Source organism: Stegastes partitus, unplaced genomic scaffold (genome assembly GCF_000690725.1).
Source record: "Stegastes partitus isolate 25-593 unplaced genomic scaffold, Stegastes_partitus-1.0.2 Scaffold464, whole genome shotgun sequence".
In the NCBI taxonomy this organism is placed as follows: Eukaryota; Metazoa; Chordata; class Actinopteri; family Pomacentridae; genus Stegastes; species Stegastes partitus.
Genome location: NW_007578195.1, coordinates 29,703 through 32,757, shown reverse-complemented (window position 1 = coordinate 32,757; position 3,055 = coordinate 29,703).

Below are 3,055 nucleotides of genomic sequence, written 5' to 3'. Positions count from 1 at the left end.
GGACAAACAAACACAATGGGTGACAAGTGTAGCTGCTGCAAGTGTACAATTTCAATAACATTTAAATAGCAATACGTTAAATTTGCAAGCTACTTTAGAATAGAATAGAATAGAATAGAATACTTTTTTTTATTGATTCCCCATTGAGGGAAATTTACATGCCAAAGCAGCATCCAAAAATATAGAAAGTACAAGAAAATAACAATTAAGTAATATGCATCCTGTTGTCCGCACACAGCAGGTCCAAGGCCCACCGTCTGTGGTTGGGTAATCCACATGCTGGCTGAATGTGGGGAGAGTGTTAGAGAGCGATGTATGGTTAAAGTCTCCTGAGATGACCATCAGAGACTGAGGGTGTGATGTTTGCAGCTGGAACACTGAACCATGGATGAGTTCCCAGACTGCAGCAGCATCAGCCGAGGGGGGGATGTAAACTGTAATCGCCAGGATGTGTGAAAACTCCCTCAGCAGGTAAAACGGCCGCAAACCAACCACCAGCAGTTCAACATCCTTTGTGTAGTGCCGCTCTTTAAAGCTAATGTGCCAGCATCATTCACATACATGGAGAGTCTTGAGCCTTTCTTCTTACCACTCTCCAAAGTTCCATCCATCCAAAGTTACGAGCAAGTCTGGAATGAGTTGTTCAGCCATGACTCCGTGAACAACATGAGGCTGCACTCCTGATACTCACTGCCGCTGGTCAGCGCTGGTAGCTGTTGGCTCTTCCAGGCTGTTAAGGAGAGACCTCACGTTTCCATGATGATGGATGGATGGACGGCTTGTAGCGTCTCGTCTTCTCCCATCTTTTTACTTTACACGCATGCAGTACATTTCTTTATATTACATGAATGTTTTATCTATCCAAAGCCATTGTTTTGTGTACTTCCATGTAATTGCATTGTGCACTAAAATGCAAACTTAATCACGCTGCTTTGTAAGCTGTGCAAAAGAGTGGAGGGAACATCCACCTCTTGTAGGTGTCAGTCTGCCTTTTTGTCCAACCAGCAAAGCAGAGCAGACGGAGGTCTATGCTATTGCATCCTTAGTGACCAGGGAAGCCTTTTTTCTGGGAAGATTTGTTGCCTAATTTAGTAGATTTGTGTGTCCACTCCACTTGTTTCATTTGGGCAGGTAACAGGACACCACAGCATGGATTCCGTTTCTCTGCAGGAGCAGCAACAGTATCCGTCTTGGGGGAGAGCTGGAGGAAGAAGGGATGCAGGGCAGGAGTGAAGCGTCCAGAGAAGACGAGACGCTACAAGCCGTCCATCCATCCATCATCATGGAAACGTAAGGTCTCTCCTTAACGGGCTGGAAGAGCCAACAGCTACCAGCGCTGACCGGCTGCAGTGAGAGTATCAGGAGTGCAACCTCATGTTGTTCACGGAGTCATGGCTGAACAACTCACTCCGGACTCGCTCGTAACTTTGGATGGATTTCACCTGGTCAGAGCGGACCGGAGCTGGAGGGAGAGTGGAGAGAAGAAAGGCTGAGGACTCGCCATGTATGTGAATAAGAGATGGTGTAATGCTAGCACGTTAGCGTTAAAGAGCGGCACTACGCAAAGGATGTTGAACTGCTGGCGGTTGGTTTGCGGCCGTTTCACCTGCTGAGGGAGTTTTCACATGTCCTGGAGATTGCAGTTTGCATCCCTCCCTCAGCTGATGCTGCTGCAGCCTGGGAACTCATCCAGAGTTCAGTGTCCCACCTGCAAACATCAAACCCTCAGTCTCTGATGGTCATCTCAGGAGACTTTAACCATACATCGCTCTCTACCACTCTCCCCACATTTAGCCAGCATGTCAACTGCCCAGCCTTGGACCTGCTGTGTGTGGACACCGGGGATGCATATTACTTGATTGCTGTTATTTTCTTGTACTTTCTGTGTTTTTGGATGCTGCTGTGACGTGTAAATTTCCCAGGTCTGGGATAAATAAAGTCTATTCTATTCTATTCTATTCTATTCTATTCTATTCTATCAACATTATCTTGTTCCACTATCTCCATGGTGAGGCATTGTAGCATTTTTCACCTGCTTCAATAGCAGTTGGCCTTGGAGGACAGTGGAGGCATCTAACATGACTGCGGTGGTCAAAACACAGATTCCAGCTCGTCCTGTGGACAATAAGCTTCGCCTGTCTAACGTCCCATTTTGGGACAGAAACATTCAAGATGCTTTCTCAACCCACTACCAGAGGGATTTTCAGCATTTTATTTTAAAGAGGGCAGAACCTTTTCCTCGACCAACCCCAGCCCAGGTGATCTACAAGGACTTGCAGCAAAAGGACTTCCAGAAGGAGGCCACGATGTCCTACCAGCATCAGCCAGTACCGCGGACTATTCACATTCCACAGTGCACCAACTTTAAGATGCAAACAGACCCCCGGGAGGCTACTTTCCTCAGCACCCACTCCCTGCACTACCAGCCCCATCCCTTCCAGCCTCCTCCCGCTCCCATCCGACCAGTACCGGCCATCAAGAACATCCAGCGGGAGGAAAAGTCTCCACAAAGCACCACCCAAGCCGACTTCATTCCACGCCCCAACCGCCGTATGGAGACAGCCGCAGTAAGACATCTCGGTCAGTGACAGCATTCTTTCTATTTAGATTTGTTTGTGCATTTTCTGAATAAAAATAAAACTTCGTGTTCGATTTTGGATTTAGTGTTGAGTCACATATGACTCACATGCTTAGAAATCAGCTGTTAAGAACAGGGCATTGCTTCAAAAAATGTCAGCCTCTCAACTTTCAGCCTCATTTGCTTGTAATGAATAACAGCCAAAGGGTTTGTGTGTTCATTTGTGAAGCCTGCAGAAAGTAACATTTAACAAAATTGTAAAATTATGCATTTCTCTGTTGAAGAGGGATTCCCTACAATAAAAGGAGATGCACGCCTTTGCAACTATGTCTCCCACTACAACAGCACCTTTCAGGGAGCTCAGGGCAGAGCTGCTCAGCCTGTGGAAAAGGTAATTCAGCAGCAGTAGCAGCTGTAGGCCATGGACCATGATGATCTTGGGAGAAACTTCCCATAATACAAACTGACAGATTTCTT